The sequence below is a fragment of the Cetorhinus maximus genome, chromosome 27 (assembly GCF_964194155.1).
Source record: "Cetorhinus maximus chromosome 27, sCetMax3.hap1.1, whole genome shotgun sequence".
NCBI classification, from domain to species: Eukaryota; Metazoa; Chordata; class Chondrichthyes; order Lamniformes; family Cetorhinidae; genus Cetorhinus; species Cetorhinus maximus.
In genome coordinates, this window is record NC_135905.1 from 25,628,281 (window position 1) to 25,648,908 (window position 20,628).

The following is a 20,628-nucleotide window of genomic DNA, read 5'->3' on the forward strand; positions in this document are numbered from 1 at the left end:
CAACAGCTTCAGCCTGCTAACCTCTGAAGGAATACGCCACTTGACTTTTGCTTCTAGACTCCGGACTCACATGAAACCATAACTCTTATTTTTATTGTGGTCTTGCCCTGTACCCCTTTTTTACCCTTATCCCCCTTTTATTGTATGATTGCAACAGGGCGGGCGCCGCAAAACCACGTGTTTTGTGTGAGAGAGAAAATAAACCAACTCTCTTATTTTACCTTATCTCGGGTTTGCTGTGGGGTTATTAATAGAGGATTGGATCACCCCAAACTGAAGGGTTGGGGAAAGCACGTCACCACTTATATCGGAGGAAATGAGAAATCAAAAATACCCATCTGTAAACAGAAAGTTGGTGAAAGGAGAAATTAGGACTGTTTAAATTAGACTCTCCTGTCTGTAACACTACCTTTGCCCACTGGATTTTCCCAGTCTTTATGCAAGTTAAAACCCACCATGATTATTGCCGTACCTTTCTGACAAGCTCCCGTTATTTGTTCCTTTATACCCTGTCCTGCTGTATGTTTACTGTTCCCTAAAGGACCCCACACAACAAGATGATTAATTAACCCCTTCTCATTGCACAATACCAAGTCTAGGATAGTCTTTTCCCTAGTTGGTTCCTCAACTTACTGGTCTAAAAAAAAATCTCATACTGACACCAGGAATTCATCTGCTACAGTATTATTGCTAATTTGGTTTGCCCAATCTATATGTAAATTAAAGTCACCCATGATTACAGTAGCACCCTTGTTACATCCATCTTTAACCTGTACACTGCTCCCACAAGTGACTTCTTGTTTTTATTATTTCTCATTTCTATCAAAACCATTTCTATATCCTGGCTTCCTGAACTTCGGTCATCCCTCTCTATTGTGCTAATACCATAATGAATTAGCAGAGCCACCCCTCCGCCTTTTTGTAGCTTCCTGGCCTTCCTAGGGCTAGCAACAAATATTGCCACAGTACAAAAAAAAGTGTAAAATGTTAAAAAGACAAGTCTAAAGGCACTGTGTCTGAATGCATGGAGCATTCACAATGAAGTAGATGAATTAAAAGAGAAAAAGATGTAAACGGATATGCTATGATTGTGATTACAGAGACATGGCTGCAGGGTGACCAAGATTGGGAACTGAATATCCAACGGTATTCGATATTTAGGAAGGGTAGGCAAAAAGGGAAAACAGGTGGAGTAGTGTTGTTAGTTAAGGATGAAATCTGTGCAATAGTGAGAAAGGATATTGGCTCAGAAATTATGGATGTGGAATCAGCCTTGGAGGAGCTAAGAAGCAATAAGGGATGGAAAACATTGCTGGGAGTTGTCTATAGGCCTCCAAAGAGTACTGGTATGGTAGGGGATGGTATGAAAGAGGAAATTAAAGATGGATGTAACAAGGGTGCTACTGTAATCATGGGTGACTTTAATCTACATATAGATTGGGCAAACCAAATTAGCAATAATACTGTAGCAGCTGAATTCCTGGTGTCAGTATGAGATTGTTTTTTAGACCAGTAAGTTGAGGAACCAACTAGGGAAAAGACTATCCTAGATTTGGTATTGTGCAATGAGAAGGGGTTAATTAATCATCTTGTTGTGTGGGGTCCTTTAGGGAACAGTGACCATAATATGATAGAATTCTTCATTGGGATGGAAAGTGAAGTAGTCACTAAATCTAAACAAAGGAAACTACGAAAATATGAGGCATGATTTGGCTACGATAGATTGGGGAACTTCATTAACAGGCAATGGTGGACAGGCAATGGCTAATATTTAAGGAACAAATGTATGCATTGCAACAGTTATACATTTCCTTCTGGAGCAAAAACACAACAGGAAAAGCGGCTCAACCATGGCTAAAAAAAGAAATTAAGGATAGTATTAGATCCAAAGAGGAGTCATATAAGGTTGCTAGATAAAGCAGCAAGCCTGAAGACTGGGTGCAGTATAGAATTCAGCAAAGGAAGACCAAGAGATTGATTAAGAGGGGCAAAATAGATCGAGAGTAAATGTGCAAGGAACATAAAAACTGACTGTAATAGCTTCTATTAAGTATGTAAAAAAAAAAAGGATTAGTGAAGACAAATGTAGGTTCCTTACAGTCTACTTTAGTTCCATCTTCACGGAAGACGACACAAATCACTTCCCAGAAATGCTAAGGAACCAAGGAGAAATTGAAGGAAATTAGTATTTGTAAAATATAGTGCTGGAGAAATTAATGGGACTGGAAGCCAATAAGTCCCCAGGGCCGAATAATCTACATCCCAGGGCACTAAAGGCAGTGGCCATGGAAATAGTGGGTGCGTTGATTGTCATCTTCCAAAATTCTGTAGATTCTGGAACAGGGTCAGCAGATAGGAGGGTAGCAAATGTAACCCCACTATTTAAAAAAGGAGGGAGGGAGAAAACAGCAAATTACAGACTGGTTAGCCTAACATCTGTAGAGGGAAAATGCTAGAGTCTATTATGAAGAATGTGATAACAGGACACTTATAAAATATCAACAAAGTCAACATGGATTTATGAAAGGGAAATCATGTTTGACAAAGATACTGGAGGTTTTTAAGGACATAACTAGTAGAATAAACATGGGAGAACCAGTAGATGTGGTGTATTTGGATTTTCAGAAAGCTTTTGGTAAAGTCCCACATAAGAGGTTGATGTGCAAAATTAAAACACATGGGATTGGGGGTAATATATTGGCATGGATTGAGAATTGGTTCACAGACAGGAAACAGAGTAGGAATAAATGGGTCTTTATTGGAGTGGCAGGCAGTGACTAGTGGGGCTTGGTCCCCAGCTATTCACAATATACATCCATGATTTAGATGAGGGAACCAAATGTAATATTTCCAAGTTTGCTCACGACACAAAACTAGGTGGGAATGTGAGTGGTGAGGAGGATGTAAAGGGGCTTCAAGGCAATTTAGACAAGTTGAGTGAATGGGCAAATATATGGCAGATGCAATATAACGTCATTAAGTGTGAAGTTATCCACTTTGGTAGGAAAAACAGAATGGCAGAGTATTATTTAAATAGTGACAGATTGGGAAATGCTGATGTACAAAGGGGCCTGGGTGTCCTTGTACATCAATCACTGAAAGCAAGCGTGCAAGTGCAGCAAACAGTTAAGGCGGCAAATGGTATGTTGGCCTTCATTGTAAGAGGAATTTGAGTACAGGAGCAAGGATGTCTTACTGCAGCTGAACAGGGCCTTGGTGAGACCACACCTGGAGTATTGTGTGCAGTTTTGGTCTCCTTACCCAAGAAAGGGTACATTTGCCATAAAAGAAGTGCAGCCAATCTTCTCCAGACTGGTTCCTGGGATGGCAGGATTGTCATATGAGAAGAGATTGGGTTGACTAGGCTTATATTCACTGGAGTTTAGAAGAATGAGAGGGGATCTCATTGAAACATATAAAATTCTGACAGAGCTGGGCAGACTGGACGCAGGGACGATATTTCCCCTGGCTGGGGGTCTAGGACAAGGGGTCACAATCTCAGGATACAGGGTAGGCCATTTAGGACTGAGATGAGAAGAAACTTCTTCACTCAGAGGGTGGTGAACCTGTGGAATTCTCTTCCACAAAGGGCTGTGGAGGCCAAGTCACTGAATATATTTAAGAAAGAAATAAGTAGATTTTTCTACGGTGGGGGGGCAAGAGTATGGCATTGAGATAAGATGATCAGCCATGATCATACTAAACAGCAAAGTAGGCTCAAAGGGCCAAATGACCCACTCCTGCTCCTATTTTCTATGTTTCTATGCATTCATCTCTAATTTTATGCACCCTATGCCGATTTGCACGTGACTCAGATAATAATCCAGAGATTATTACCTTTGACATTATGCTTTTTAATATAGTGCCTAGCTCCTCATACTCTATGCAGAACCTCTTTCCTTGTTCTACCTATGTCAATGATACCTACATAGACAACAACAACTGGATCCTTCCTCCTCCCACATGCTGCAGCCTTGACACATCACCTGTCCTGTCATCCTTAAAATGTTTTAATTAATTTTATTATACACTTATTTTCCTTTTTTAATATATCTTATTAACTATACCATAAGTTCATATCCTATTTGAAACCTCAGGACTGGAATCTTAACCCACTTACCAATACTCACCAAACAACTAGCTCCTTTCCCTGCAGTAGAGTAAGAATCAATTCCTACTGGGTGAAATAGGTAAAAAAAATAGTAAAAGGAAAGGAACACTTCCTTCCCTGACTCACCAAACTCCCACGCATGTACTCAGTTCCAAAACTGCATTTGTTTGCTTTAGCTACACTAAAGAACCCTAAATTTATAGTAAACTCAACTGCAGCTAGAGAAACCAGATTCAACCGGTTAGCTAATTAACTACCCAGCTCTCTCAGCAGTGTGTGTTTACCCTGCCTAAATCCTATAACCTGATTCATCACTTAACCAAACTACTTTGATTACATATTTTACAACACAAAAATCGATTCCACTACTGATTCTAAACCTTTACAAACCAAATGGCCAAAAGCATACTGCAGCTTTCTGCTCAGCAAATATCACTTCTATAAGTGCACACTGGTATTTACTTGGGTCTGACTAATATACTGACAAGTTCATCAACATTTATAAAGTTCTCTGTCTAATATTACCAAACTTCTACATTAACTAGGCCATCTTTCAATGCAACAGATTTGTGTGGTCACTTTCTTTGTATCATGTACCCAAAGAGTGTACAGACAGAAATTATTTGTGCAATGTAAATAAATTTGCAAAAACTTTGGGGATATATCAGTAAATTCCAAGACTGCTTGGTAGAGTTTTTTGAAAGTGTGTGGCTATCAGATTGTAGGATGTAAGGTACACTTAAAGGAATTGCTGTTAAATCATTGAAAGAAAATGGAAATTCTACAAATGTATTAAAAACGAACTTCAAGTCACAAATAAAACCCAACTAGACTACATGATGGGGCACCAACTCCCCACTCCAATACCACAAAGTGTATTCTGCCTTTGGGTGGAAGATTAAACCAAGGCCCAGTCATCTGTCTAGTGGTTCTGATTAATGTTAAAGATCCCATGGCACTATTTGAAAAGCATATAGCACTTCTGGCATCCTGCTTCAACCAAAAACAAAGGAGTAGGTTACTCATCACACTACAGACTGTTTGATGCTGGTGCAGCATGGCCATCTTGGATTACAATATTGTCAATACACTCCAAGAAAAAAAATATTCACAGTCCAGAGCACTTATATATTTGCCTAACGAGACATGGTGCTTTATAAATGCATCATAATTTTTCAACTGTGCTCCTGAGCTGCTAATCTCAGTGCTGTTGATGGAGGGAGGCACGAAGCAGATGCAGCAGAGAGAAAAAAAGAACAGAGCCAGTGTTGTCACCAAGCTTTAATTAAGTGCTTCCCTACAACAGCAGCAACTTGCACGTTTCACAGTAAAACATCCAAGGTGCTTCACAAGAGTGTTAACAAACAAAATTTTACTTTGAGCCACATAGGAGATATCAGCTTAGTCACAAAGGTAGGTTTTGAGAAGCGTCTTAAAAGAAAAAGTGGGGGAAGGTACAGAAATGGAGGGGTTTAGGGCAGGAATTCCAGGATTTCGGACCTACACGGCTGAAGTATGGCCATCAATAGTGGAGCAATGAAAATCAGGGTTGTGCAAGAGACCTGGTATAAGGGGACAGAGGTCCCAGAGGGTTGTGGGAGGTTACAGAAATAGGGTGGGCTGAGGCCATGGAAGGATTTGAAAACTAGAACGGGCATGCCAGACAGGAAGCCAAAGAGCATAGGGGTTGATGGGTGAACGAGACTTGGTGGGAGTTTGGGTGTATGGGCAGAGTTCTGGATGAACTTTACAGGGGGTGCAAGATCCCTAGGAGTTCACTCAAAATGAACATTGGCAAATGTCTACTATAAGATTAGCTGACAGCTGTATGTGAAAGACAGCAAACAGAATCAGAATCATACAATATCACAAAAAAAGCTCTGTTACAATATCATTTTGTGTTACTGTTGATATCTAACACTAAAAAAAAGCTACAGTAATCTTTTGCCTGTGTTGTGTTTGAATCCCTGTCACATTTAACCAAATTGAACAAAGACAATATCAAAAGTTAATTTTACAAAAAGCACTAAAGAATTTAAAGGTTTTACAACATAGGCATGTAGAGACACTTGATCTCTGGAAGTAATTCCTTTTTTATTTGTGTCTGGAACTACACAAAAGCCATTGCTGAATGAAGTGAAAGAAAGCTAATCAGTAAAACTTGACATTACAGGTGCTGTTTCAGAAACAAACTAGTCCCACTTGCTCCAAAGTGTCTGTTTTCACCATGCTGATCATAAACTATAATTAACTGCTGTCATGCCATCACTCATGAAAAGCAAAATCTGTGAGGTCCAGCAGTTCATTCATTCACTATTTTGTTGTCCACAAATGCAGTTTCTGGTTCATTTCCAAGTAGGGGGTGAATGAAATACATCAATCCAACTTAGAGCTACCTCACTTCCTCTAAATTCAAAAAGGATACACTGAGGTGACCAATTGAGGCAGAGAAGGATGAGAAAGGGAGGGGAATGAGGGAAAAAGAAACAGTCAAAGCAAGTCATGGGGGTAAGGGGAGGTTGCTGTGGAGGCGAGGGGGAATACAAGAGGGAGACTGGGTTGCAGAGGAAGAGTTCAGTACAAAGGGCTATATGGCTGCATCAACAAATTAGTTTCTGCCAATTTTTTTTTTAAACTCAAATCATCAGGTTTATTGTTGAACAAATAATGTCAGCATATTAAAGGATTCTCATATTCCACAGCAAGGAACAAACATAGCAAAATGCCAATAATAAGCATAAAAACTGGAGATGCTGGAAATCTGAAACAAACCCAGAAACATCAATTCCTCTGTTCTCTCCACAGATGCTGCAGGACTTGCTTGGTGTTACCACTGTTCCGGTTTTGTAACAGTAAAATGCAAGTTCATTTAATCTTTTAGTAAGCAATCAAACCAGTATTGCTTGTAAAGTGACAGATTTTAACGATAAAGTCCATCAGTTCTTTAAGATGGAAGAGAAACCTATTTAATGGAATGCTAATTGAATCCAAGCATAAATGTAGTGACTAAAGTTAAACATTGGTTTACAATTTCAAAATTTTGATTATACTGTTGCTAAAACACTTTTTTATTTCATAAAAATATAGACAAGAGGAAAAGGGATTGAGAAAAGATCAAGAAGGTGTATATTTATACAGCATCTTACCACATGCGTCAATATTTTCCAAAAATGCTCCATATACAATCAAATACACTTGAAGGAAAGTCACTGTTGCTGTGTAAGTGAGTATAGAAGCCATTGCACAATAGTCCACAGAACTTTAGAGAACAATTTTTAGTCAAATATCTTACTTTTTATTCCTCAATTTTTATATTTCAGATCATTTCATTCTTTTTCAAATACAAACTTCTCAGGCAAAACACGTTAGAAAAAAATTAAAAAGGCTTGGGTCGGGACAATGAAAATTTCTCTTTATAATGTTACTTCAGTCCAAGTACACACTGCTTCATTTTAACACACTGTTGAAGTGCTCACCTTTTAAGTCCCATTCAAGGGCTACACTGTAAATGCCTCACATTTCAAAATCTTATATCTCTATTGTTTCATATCTTCAGTTGTATAATAACATCGTGTACTTGTAGAGGCACTTCTAACATAATTCAACACCCCAGGGCACTTAATGCAATAGAAAACAAGACTGAGCTACAGGAGAGAAATTGGGGAAATATTTAAGGTGGATAGAGGAATCGCGACAAAAACAGGATTACTGAGTTTGCACAGGGTGCACAATCAACATATCTTAAAGTGCATGTTCAACAAAGTGCTGCAGGGGGGTGCAGATGAAGGCAAGCCAGGGAGAAATTTATAAAGGAGGTCAAGGATTTGAACAGAGTATGTTGGGACATGGGGCCAACAAGGATGGAGTGGTGTTGAACAATATATCTGGTTAAGATCTCCTCACTGCAGGCTTGCGAGACAGAGAAGTTTTTGTTGTTTTATATGGTACCAGATGGTAATTCAGCCAGATGAACTTTATGGGAAAGATATAATTGTTTACACTTTTCATAATAGCAGATCTTGGTAATTTAAAAAGATTTAGGAAAATGGGCTTGGGCTTGATCTTAGGTATCAAGGTGGGTGAATAAAATTCCAAAGTCATAGGACATGAATAAAGTTGACTGATCATTTCTTTTTTTTATAATTGTACAATGAATAATAGGGCTGAATTTTCCCCCATTGTGGGGGGTTGTGCGGGGGCGGGTGGGAGGGAGCACGATCCCGACCGGCGCCCCCAATCAGGTGCACACCACCATTTTATGTGAGCAGGCCAATTAAGGCCCACATAGCGTGATGCACACCCAGAGGCATTGTGCACTCCCTGTGCAGGCAGAGGGCATTCCCCAAGTTGGGGGTCTGCACTCTTTCGCACATGCACGCAATAGAGCGCAGAAATCTCCTTGAGGCATGGAGGTGCCTCAGGGAGATCAGTTTAAGTTCTGGAATATTTAATAAAGGTGAAAAAAGATTTTAAGGACATGTCCCCGCATGTGAAACTGTCACATGAGCTGGCTCAGGTCCATTAATTTTTATAAAAAATTTTATTTAAATAATAAATAAATAAGAATGCTGCCCGTCCAATCTTATGGTTGACAGGCAGGCAAAGAGCCCAGGTGGCCTTCGTGTTTTTCATGAAACCTCATCCCACCCGTGGATGAGGTTTCATGAAAAATGCGAAGGCCGCCTGGGCTCTTTGCCTGCCTGTCAACCATAAGATTGGACGGGCAGCATTCTTAACAACTTTAATTACTTTGTTAATGGCCTTAATAGGCCTTTGATAGTTCGGCGGGCACGCAACCGATGTGACTGTGCACCTGCCGAACTGACAATCTAAATGACGTGCAGTGAGGTTGGGACACCCGTCCAATGTCACCGCGTGTCATTTTACACATCGGCAAGCAGGCCCCGGCCCTGCTCGCCAACAGGAAAATTCTTCCCATAGAATCATAGAATGGTTACAGCACAGAAGGCAGTCATTCAACTCCACCATGTCTGTGCTGGCTCTTTGAAGGAGTGCTAGTGCCACTCCCCCTCCTTCTCCCTGTAGCTCTGCACATTCTTCCTTTTCAGAGAATAATTCAATTCCCTCTTGAATGCCTCAATTGAACCTATCTCCATCTCACTCCCAGGCAGTACATTGCAGATCCTAACCACTCACTGCATGACAAAGTTTTCCTCGTGCTGTCATTGCTTCTTTTGCCAATTACCTAAATACATACCTCTGGTTCTCGATCATTTCACCAATGGGAACAAGTTTCTCCCTATCTACTCCGTCCAGACCCCTCGTGATTTTGAATATCTCTGTCAAATCTCCCCATAATCTTCTCTTCTCTGAGAACAAATCCAACGCCTCCAAACTATGTAACTGAAGTCCTCCTCCTTGAAACCATTCTCGTGAATCTTTTCTGCACTCTCTCTAATGCCTTCACATCCTTCCTGAAGTGTGGCACCCAGAAATGAATGCAATACTCCAGCTGAGACCAAACAAGTATTTTACCCAGGTTTAACATAATTTCCTTGCTTTTGAGTACTATGCCCCTATCGATAAAGCCCAGGATGCCATATGCTTTATTAACCACACACGCAACCTGTGCATATATACCCAAGTCCCTCTTCTCCCACATCCCCTTTAGAATTGTAGCCTTCATTTTATATTATCTCTCCACCTTCTTCCTACTAAATGAATCGATTTACACTTTTCTACAGTATAATTTCATCTGCCCTTGTCCACCCATTCCGTCAACCTATCCTTTTGAAGTTCTACACTATCCTTCTCACAATTCACAACACTTTCAAGTCTTGTATCATCTGCTAATTTTGAAATCGTGTCCTGTACACCAAGGTCTAGGTCATTAATACATAACAGGAAGATCAGAGGTCCTAACACCAGCCCCTGGGGAACTGCACTATAAATCATCCTCCAATCTGAAAAACAACTGGGAACCGCTACTCTGTTTCCTGTCACTCAGCCAATTTTGTAATCATGTTGCTAATCCATGACAAAGGATTTCAAATATAGGAAACACATACTAACTACAGCCAAACAAGGAATCAAGGGAGAATTAATACATATAAGGGTTCGAATCATATAGGGAAAAGAAAATCACAAGAGAAAGCCATAGAAGTAAATGAAGTCAGGTGAACACTAAACATTTTTGCAGAAACAGGGGTTTGAAAGATTGACTGCACTTCAATCCTAACCTAAGAACAACTTGGCCCTATCATCTGATTTCCTTTGTTCCCTGTTGCTTTCAAACTTCATTTCAAACCCGTATTGAATTCCTACATTTTCTTTTTTGACAAGTATTTTAAAGGCACATTTGTATTTAACAAGAGGCACTTATATGTTAAATGAATTATATAAACCAATAGTATACTGACATTGTCTGTCCATATTAATCTTTCCATGTGCGTTTCTTGTTCTCTGTAAACCCAGATACTTAGAACTTGTTCAAAGCCAGTTACGGCAGCAAAATGTGGCTGGAAAACAACTTTGGTCTGCATTACTCTCTCTTAAGTGAGTCAGTACATTTTCAGCGAGAATTTTCATAGACAAAGTATCACAATCAATGAAAAGTTAACTAAAAGTATTTTAAATTTAACAAAAATCTCATGAAATATTGGTGGTAAAAAAAAAGACAATTTCAGCGACTGGGCAATGATTTTCCAAAATGTTATGAAGTGTCCAAAAAAAGTTAGTGAATATGTGAAAACTATTTATAGGGAAAACGTAATTGACCTTAAATTTTTCTCTAACTTCAGATAAGGTGCCAAAATACACTGTCAGAAATTATTTCAGTTAGCCTATAGGTGGCACTACATACAAGCAAGGGTAAAACATTAGGTTGCTGTTTGGATATTTTTTTCAACTACAAAATTAAAACTTATAATAAAATATGGCTTTAAAAATACAATACCTCAACTCTCTATCTCATCATTCCAACCAACAACAAAATCTGCCTATGTTGAGTATTTGGACTAAATTCTGACATTCAACATCCTGTTGGTATAAAGGCCTCTAGCTGTTTGGAGGGGCTTTGGAAAGGCAAGCAGAAACGGAAATTTCAGCTAGCCGAGAAAAGGGCACAGAGAAAACAGATGCCAGCAAATCCTGTAGCTTCTCAGCCCACTGTCTCCCTCTACAGCAGAGACTACCATGCCAGAGTGGAGCTCCTGAACACAGAATTGGCCACCACATGCAAACCATCATCTCACGAAACAGAAGGTTGCCAATTACAATTGATAAAAAGGACCTGTATGTTTGGATATGACAAAATTCCCTGACCATCAGAATGTTTTGTTTAATCTTTGGTCTTGGTTTTCCCTGGAGGAAAACTGATTTAAGACTGAGTTACTTTTATTATGTCTTCATCTGAAGGCAAGTTAGTTTTACATGAAGAAACGAGGGAAACCTTTTGAAATCTTTCATGTTAGATGAGAATATTCTTCAATTAAAAAATAAATATATCTGAAATGATAAACTGCTTTGTAAAGGCTTTGTCAAATTGCATTAAAGTTTATGCCAAGTATGTAATGTTGTAAAGAATATCAAACCTTATGCTAAGCATGTGCAGCTTCAAATACCGATGCCCTGCGGAATACACAAAAATACTGCCCCAAGTAAAATGATTGATGTGCTGAATAAATGTTAGGAAGCCAATGGTTTTAAGAAATGTGTCCACAGACACCTTTTTTCATATTTTCAGTCAAATCTGGTTGTTTAGCCACATATCCATCGAGACTTTAATTGAAATTTATGAGGTCAGACATTCTGGCTTGAAGCTATGCATGCCTGTGTGGAACCAAGAGGGGACAGACTTTAGGTTCATTGTGCAAGAAACAGTGCCTGCTTTATTCAACAAATGCTCAATTGTCAAAATTAAGCATTCATTTTGCAAAATGGTAAAAAAAAGTTAAGCTGCATTAATACAGTATTACAATGGCAAACATATGGGTTTACAGTTTGTATGTCTGAACAGTGATGTTACTGGGAAGTCAGAGTAGCAACAGCAATTGTTGTAGTTCTCAGACTAATCAAGGGTGTCGCACTAAGCACAAAAAGAGCAAGGAATGAAATTCAGAGAGGGAAAAAGCATAGAAGGGACAATTAAGGGAATGCGAAAAGAAATAAAAAGCTTAAAAATGGATGATATGTTTAAGAATAAAAAAACAATAAGAAATGTTAGGTGACTTACCTTTAATTATCATCTTTCTCATTCTCTGATTGAAGTGCTACTTCCATGTACAATTGGATGAATGTAAGCTATTCGTCAGGAGACAAATCATTTGGGAATACTTTTTTAAAATCTTCTACATTTGCGATCAACTTGCTTTCCCCTTCTACACTGCACAAAAATATTGTCTGCATATTCTCACCATCTCATACTGAACTTCACCCAAGAGGAGGCAGCAACAAAATTCAAAAAATACTAAACAACAAACATTTTCTTGAAACTCAAATCCATGAAAGGTTAAAAAAGTGAGGCAGGTAGGGAGATTTTTGTGTAGACAGAGAACTTCACTCGATTAATCATAATATGTAGAGATAATTTGTTGAACCTCTACATATACAGGAGTATAGCAAAATATTCCAGGTTTCCAAGGACCAATTTCTTGAGCTGCCAAGGTAAGACAGTAATGCTCAGTCAAAGCACGTGTCCTCTTCCATGTTACAGTGCAAATAAAGTTCAGCTGATGAATCTCTCATATTTGGGGATTCAATGGAATGACGCTCCAGCAACGCAACAGGCAAGTGACAGGATGAAACAAACCACCACTTATTTGTATTCTGAGCAAACTCAGGAAAAGTCCTCCAATAGCTACTGACAGTTAAATGTCAACAAGCACATCATATGAATCGAAGTCACATTCGTGACATCAATAGCAAGATGCTTCCATGTAGTTTGGCAAGTTTTCTGAGTAGAAACTTTCCTAGCTGCCAATAACACTTCTACCACTGGCTGCTAAAGAACTGGCTATTCTAGACTGATCCTTTCAAGAGAAATGTAATCAGTTTGAAGATCTGAGGGCCAGTGTGCAAGAACTGACTGTTCTTGGAACAGAAAGTCCAGAGCATCATCACAATTAGTATTTTCTTGACACATGTGAAGATGCTTTGGTATGAATGAAAAACACAGGGCCTGTAAACTGGAACATCCCCTTGCAAGAAAACAATCCACTTTGAGTATCTATTATGTCAGTCTTTTACCCTATATTATTCTCCAAAAAGCCACACTCTACGAATACCATGTAAATCTTCCTTGGAATCCAAAGAGAGTGAACTTCACCTCTGCTGGCTGGTCGACCTAGACTATTTAATCACTACCAAGGCCACTATCACATGACTACTAAAAGAGTGAACTTTTTAAAAAAGTGACCCCTTTGGGATTTCCCGCAGTGGATGACAAATAATATCCTGTTGCATGTTGAAGTTATGAAACTCGGAAGAACAGCAGATTACCTAAATCCAAAGACCAAATAGGAACAGCTGTCATCCCACAAGAATAATCATACTGAACAGCTTCTTTAAGACATTCGTGCCCTGGGCAGCCAGCTGATCTAACCTCACTCTGCTGCATAAAAGATCGTCTCCTTTCCCAGGGCAAGCACTATTCAAATTCCAAACAACAAAGGGGGTTGAACCCTCAACAGTAAATAAAAAACTTTTCTGACTCACATGAGATCAGAGAAATAGGTTGGGTTGTAAACTTTTAAAGCAACGGTTGAACATCTTTCAAAAACGGCATAAAAACATACCAACAGGTGATAGTTCAGTATTGTTCCTTATTCAGCTTTGAAATATAATGAGAATTACATCAGTGCAATACAAAAATGGCAGCGGGACTCCTAAGCTTAAAATGTTTTGGGCAACTGAGGTTGTTCTCCTTAGAACAGAAAAGGTTAAGAGAAAGTTTGGTAGAGAGGTTATTTTGAATTATTTTGATTAATAAGGAAAAATTGGTACCAATGGCAGGAGGGTCAATACCCAGAGGGCACAGATTTAAGGCGACTGGCAAAAGAACCAGAGGTGAGATGAGGAAAGAAAAAAATAAACAGTGAGTTGTTGCTATCTGGAATATAGGGCCTAAAAGGGTGGTAAAAATGGATTCAACAGTAACATTGAAAAGAGAATTGGATAAACACTCAAAAAGAAAAAATGCAGGACCATGGGAGAAAGAGCAGGGGAGTGGGACTAATTTGATAGCTCTATTATATAACTGACACAAGCACGATGAGTTGAATGGTCTCCTTCTGTGGTGCATCGTTCTACAATGCTAAGTTGTAAAAAAGAAATCAGTATTGTCTTCAGCTAAATAAAGCTATTGCAACAAAGCGGAGTAAAAGAATGCATACTGATGCAAAACGTGATGAACAGAACCAATCAAATGCTGAGCCAAGAAATGGACAACATATGAAAAGTGAGTTGAGCATTACTCTAAGCACTCTCACTTCACTGGAAACTTCAATGGCAATAGATTTATAGAAATCTTACTCTTGCCACTGAACAAGGGAGGAAATAATTTTACATTTTATAAAGCACCTTTCACACGTCAAGGCACCCCAGAGAACTTTACTGTCAATGAATACTTTTAAAATGTGGTCACTGTTGTAAATCAGGCAAACTAAGCAGCAAATTTGTGCACAAGGTCCACAGAGTCATGAAATAAATTACCAAGTGATTTTTTTTTTCCCAGTGATTTTGAATAAGGGATTTGGCCAGACATCAGAACTCTTCTTTGAAAAATGTAATTCAATCTTTTACATCCACATCAAACAGGAAACAGGGCTTTGATTTAAGATATCATCCAAAAGACAACAGCACCAACAATGGAGCACCACCTCAATGTTGCACTAAAGTGTGAGTCTAGATTATATGCTAAAGTTTCTGCAGTGAATCTAGAAACCACAACCTTCTGACAGGGTTACCCACTGAACCAAGGCACTGAACAAGGTCACAAGTTATTACAGTGCTAGGAACTGAGACACTTCCTTTGGTTCAATGACAGGGGCATTCGCTACACAAGTGATACAGGTTTCACAAACATAGGTTTCACAAGCTGCATATGCCTCTCATCCAATGGTTTAGTTTTGTGCTTCTCTAATCAGTATCATCGTACAATAGCTCCAACTAACTGTAGAAACCCGATTCCCAATTATCCAGTTTATATAATCTGCAAATGGACAACCATTCAGAATCCTGAGGCCCAGAAATAGCGTAAAAGCATCCTTAGTTTTCGAAACTATAAAGTAAACCTCAAGCTTTAAGTCTAAGAAAATTTTATTTGATTTCAGTGAACCATTTGTTCTTATCATTGGCGTGGACAAAAGCTACAACCACACACTGAGAAAATCGTATTCACACAATTTTAAAGCAATAGTTGAATAGGTAGAACCTTGAGATGGATTAGCTACATTTTTCTCAAGAATATATTTCCTTTCCATCATCTGAGAAAATGTTCAGTTTTTTCATTTTCTTACTAGAAAGATATTTTCTTATTCTACACTTTAGAGCCTTACCTCTTACCCATCATCTGCTCGGAGGAACATTTCTGCCAAAAGCATAGGTTTCACAAGTTGCACATGCCTCTCATCTAATAGTTTATTTTCAATACTCCTTGGTTTGGCATCAGAATGTTTCCACTTACTTTTCAACACCTTTTTATCTGAACCTTCTATATTCATATCCTTTTTTTATCCTGAACATTACTTCTTTTCCACTTCTTGGTTGCAATAATTATTTAATCAAGTTTGTTGACCAAAGCCTTAGCCCTCCCTCCAACAAATCTTTCAAATTATTCCAACATACTACTTTCATATTACCAGATGCACGAGGACCACCTCAGGAAGAAGGCCTCATTGAAACAAACATTTTATTTATGTTATTATGCCATTTTTGAATAGAAAATGGAGAAATTCAAGCAAAGTATTCCAATCTTTCAGTAACTATAGATTTTACCCTAGTGTGAATCCAAGATCTGTACCCAAGATTGAAATTATTACAAATAATGTAAATGAAGCCCATTTTTAGTTAATGTCCTTAATTTGAACTTCTAATTTTAAAAAAAATCTACACTGATTAAAAAGAGATAGATTAAAGACAAAACAAACTATTATACACACAAAAAATGATGGAATTGGGCTTCATAACTCAACATTCCTCAACGGGGATTAGTGATGGCTGGCAGCACTGTACAGTACATTATCCTTCAACAAACGAGTCCCCAGTGGCTCAATCTGAAGGAGATATTCAGAATCATATTATGCTGAAACAGTATCACTAAAGTAATATAGTAACCACTGCATGTAAAATTAAAATGAATGCTTTAGCTGAAGAAGAGACACTTCTCAGCAACATTTACAACACCAACATGGCCCTGAGAGATAACAGTGAATTTTGAGGAGCACACGCTTTGGGAGAGCATATTAATGAAGACACAATACAGTCAGTTTGTTGTGCTTGCTGCTTGGAAATTAATACACATCCCAATCTGAAAATTCAGTTCCTAAAAGACCATTAAACTTTGACTGATTCCAGGATTTCTTCATTTACAACAATTAGTCTTTAAAGGGAAAAGCCAGTTTAAACACAGCAAGGCAACAGAGTAACAAATTATGCTCCTTCCATTACAAAACAGCTTGCCATTCAGCTTTTAACTTAAGCAATGCCATGGGAGATGTGCAAATGCTGATTACACCCACACACGCAAAATGGTGCCCTGACATATTCTATGCCTTAACAGAACAAAAACATTTGACCAAGTCCTAGCCTCCTCCATAAAATATTGCTGATTTTTTTCTTTGAAACATCAAAATAATTTAATAGATCCACTTATTGGTTCTTCATGATTTAAAATTAGTCCAGCAAAAGAGTGAGCAGTACCAAGATCCCAATGCCACTGGGGCCCCACTAAATCCACACAAACAAATGCAGAAGGTACAGAGAGCAATTACTGTTCTGCATTTGCTTGTATGCTGATTAGGCGTTAAATACAGCAGCAGGTCAGAGCTGGACAGTAATGAGATCTATTGCCCCACTTATCGTGGGAGAGCTGGGCCATCACATCAGTCGAATATCAGTTGTGTCAGACAAGGAGGAACAGCAGCTAACTGGAGAAAAAGGGAAGGAAAAATTCCAAATAATTTTAAGTCTCCACATATTTTGTTTTTGGCCAGCCTCTTCACTCCACAGCATGGAGATTCCACTGTGTATTTAAAATTTAAACTGGAAGAGAGAGTTCAAACAAATGTAAAACCTTTTTGCCCTTGTGTACTTCTCCTGGTATTAAAGGAACATGCTGGAGTTTTCCATGGAAACTCAAAAAAAAAACATTTGATTTCAGAATGCCCCTTAAAATTTCCCAGATCTGTGTAAAAAGTAATATTTACAAAACACTGTAAACCATCGCCAAGCAAAAGTACAAAATAAAATGTGTCTAAAAGAGAATGCACTTTTCAACCAGTGATAATTCAGCTTTACAGGAAGATGAAAGTTTATGTTTGAAAACTTGCTGTTTGAAAACAACTTTGGCCTTTATATGATGGTAATTGATATTTGTTTTCTGCAAAAAGCAGGTCATTACAAGAAACAAGTACAGAAGGGAAGTTTTATAACTTCAAATTAGGCCAATTGAAATTAATTTTAAGAAAACCATACATTTGATCCAATTCAGATCACGGTTTTCATTTTGACCCATTCCAAAGACATCACAACATGTTTAACTTTTTTGTGAATTCTTTGTCTCTGTAAACTAATGAAAGGATTAGATTCAGTCCACGTGGCCAAGCTAATTATGTTACGTGGCTGAGGAAGGATCAGGGTTATGTAAGCACACAAGGTGGGATTTCTTTTCAGTCATCGATGGAATAAATTGATAGCTCGTGCAGCCCAAATCCACGGGAAACATTTAAAAGGCAACTAGGTGCACTTCTCTCAATTTTTTTCCTGCCTTAAAAATCATGTGGCTGGTTGTTTGGGAATTGGTGGGGTGGAGGGTCAAAGTATGCATTAGTTACACCAAAGTCTGGGACAGACTGGATGGGCCAGTTGGTCTTTTTCTGCTCTTCAATTTTTTTCATGTTCAAAAACAGTATTGTCCTGTCCTACCTCTCTACAGTTGCCACACACAGCAAGTCAAAACAGTAAATCAGAGTGTTGACTTCCAGAGCAGCAGTTCTTCAGGAAATTTTTAAATATTCAACTGCTCTGTACAATCACCTAAGCAGTCCAATCAAGTCTTTCTTCATCACTTAATTGGTTTCCTGAGTGAACAAATTAGGTTTTTCCTTCTCCCTCCAAAATTCGCTATCTGGATCCATGTATGGTGCTTTGATTCTATATGCAGCCTTATAATATCTGGTTTCTCACAACATGTCTTTTAGAAAAACACTTTTTATATTGCAGGTTCAAAAAAATCCAAACTTCTTCCACTGAAACCAAAGCAAATCAGCTGATCCCCATCTGGGGGTTGTGAGAGTGCTTCAAATGTGATGAGAAGAAAAACACACACAGACAAGTAAATGTCATTGTAAATTGAAATAGCCTTGTGCAAATTTACTGAAAATATTTTTTGACAATTAAAATCCACACTAAAACATTTAGTTTGAAGAAAAGTGCATCATTCAATGCCTTGAATGTGGAAGTTTCCTACTATCCTCCCCATCTTCTCCTCCAAAAAGTGGAAGGTACAAAAGTGAATATTTAATAGTAGTGTAAGTAGTTCATTTTCCATTTGACCCAGTGTCTAAGCTGCCAGCAATAACATCAAGCTACATAAAATGCTGAGGAAACCTCTGTGCCCTATGTCAAAGCACTAATGTCCTATTTCAGAACTGCATAACTATAAATCAGATAGTTGAAAAGCTACACACAGAACAAAAGCAAAACTTCTTTCCAAATAAAAACTGGGAAATTATCTCAAGTAATAGTAAGCATATCCAATGTATTTTTTCTGGCGATCATGTGCATTTTAAACAATCACCTAGTGAAACAATGTGGACCAGCAGTTATTGACTATGGAGAAGCATGAAGTTCAGGCCATTCAGCTGAAAGTGGGAGTAATTCGAACTAGGTCGAAATGAAATAAGGAAGTGCCATGGCTTTACACCTGCAACTTGCTCTCTTAGTTGTGCCATCAGCAAATTAGGAACAGGAGTAGAGAAATTTCTGCATAAGTGGGAAGGACAACAGAGACTGAGTCATATTCGGCTATTCTAATGTTCATCAACTGCATAGACCATTTTATCCAGAGATAAGTATACAGTTCTGAATTTAAAAAGGAAGTAAAGTCCTGCCGTTCGCAGGGGTTATGTTCCCACAAAACCTTGCAAATGGCGAAATCACGAAGGAGGAACATGCTTTTGAATGGTACTCAATTGAATAAGCTCCAGCAATGCGGGGGCAGCATTGTTATAGGCAGTTACAGTACTCTACAAAATGCTGTGTTTCTCTTCACTGGAACTGTTAGACCTGCTGGCATACAGGCATTCCACATTTTTGCTTTTTGTTTCTGATTTCCAGCATTGGCAGTTTTATTCACAACCCATTTAAAAATCATGGTCAATGAAAAAGAGAAATAGCAAGGGCCAACAAGGGGTAAAACATATCCTGGAAAATTCAACTCCGATCCCCCAACTCAGGTCATTGAAACCAGCCAAGGTGGTCACATGAACCAAGGATTACAAAGATTTATAAAGACACTTACTTCTGTTTTATGTGATTTCTGTCCTCGGCAGGAACTAATCCAATTCCCTCTGATAGTATTCAGTGGGTCAGCACCTACCTTACCAGCCTGTATTGTATTCCAGAGTCTCACTACTCTGAGAAAAGACAAATCACCTGATATCCAGTCTATTTCTACTCTCTCATAGTAAATTAACCGATCCTACACTCGAGCTATGCTCAAAGGGTGTGCCCGTCAAAAGAATCAGTGCAGAGATTCAGACATTTCAAATGCGGATAAGCAAACATTGCTCACGCGATGGGTGGTGCGGTGTACAAAGCGTGAGTAAGTGAAAGCGTAAACAAGGAAGTTGCAAAAGGTGGGACTTAACTGTACAGAATTATTGTTGAAAAGAAGGGCCCGCTTCCAAAGCTTTTCATCTTGCACTCATCAGGACAAAACGCAAGAATGCCAAATTTCAAATGATCTCAACAATTTATATGACAGGAGAAAAGGGGTGCTGATTGGTTGGCAAGTTGACTAATTGGCGAAGGCAATGCCATGGAGAATGCAACAGGGAACTACAGGCTCTCCATGTTTCTGGGTAAATCAAAAAAGTTGCAAGGCTTGAGCATATTTCTTTTGCTTGCAGTGAAAGGATCCCTGCATCTGAATTTATGTCGCTAGCAATGGGAGAATTATTCATTGCTATTAAAAGGAAAAAGCATCTGTGAAAATTTCCCAAACAATGATCTGGAAACTGATTAGCTTCACAATAGCAACATTCCATGAAGAATAAATAAAAATCCTGCAAACTCTCATCTTTAAATTTGGGAGGTGTTTTTCAAGAGGTGGCAAG

At 38.6% G+C, this 20,628-nt stretch overlaps 1 protein-coding gene across 5 annotated transcripts in view; it reads right to left on the reverse strand.

The window, feature by feature from the left end:
* Positions 1-20,628, reverse strand: part of gbf1 (golgi brefeldin A resistant guanine nucleotide exchange factor 1) — a 200,391-nt gene that overhangs the window by 92,563 nt on the left and 87,200 nt on the right. The gene's annotated exons all lie outside the window — the stretch shown is intronic.